Here is an 840-nt window from a genome sequence, read left to right on the forward strand (position 1 = left end):
ATATATATATATATATATACACATACATACATACACACACATACAGACACACACACAAATATTTATGCGAGTGATTGGAAATTGAAGAATTGTTTTGTTCTGTCTTCAATTATGACATGACCAAAAAAGTATTTCAAAAAGTCATAAGAATAAAGATCCAAAACGAGATGAAGACAAAATTGTTTCTAAAACACATGCATAACTCAAACAAAGAATTTTATGAATTTCTGAGAAGATAATTTATAAAGATGGATTATATGAAGAGCTGTATCTTATATAGCACATCGACAGTTTGAATAACATTGAGGAATAAAAGAGTATTTACGAAATACCAATACATAAAAGTTGGTCCAAGAATATCCGTCAGAAATAAAGTCGTGGTTAATGAAATAAATGAAGCAGAGAAGACGTCAGTGTAATTGAAATGATTTCTTCGAGATTCAGAAACGCAAAACTAAAAGAAGACGAATCTATAACAATAGTCACGAAACTAATAATAATGATATTGATAATGATGATGAGGATGATGATGATGATGACTATAATGATAGTAATAGTTATTGTTGTAGTAACATAAACAATGGCAATAATAATAATAATAATAATAATAATAATGGTATTAATAATGATGGTATTAATAATGATAACAACAACAAGGACCAGACGAAGCCAAGATGAACAATATGAGCAAAATCAATTTGTAGTTGTCTTTTGTAACGGATTGTAATTTATGTTAGTCACAAACAGGATTCGTAACAATAGCGCATATTCTTACATACATACATACATATGTAAGTGTGTCTGTGTGTCTGTGTATGAATATATATATATATATATATA

This window comes from Octopus bimaculoides, chromosome 6 (assembly GCF_001194135.2).
Source record: "Octopus bimaculoides isolate UCB-OBI-ISO-001 chromosome 6, ASM119413v2, whole genome shotgun sequence".
NCBI lineage: Eukaryota > Metazoa > Mollusca > Cephalopoda > Octopoda > Octopodidae > Octopus > Octopus bimaculoides.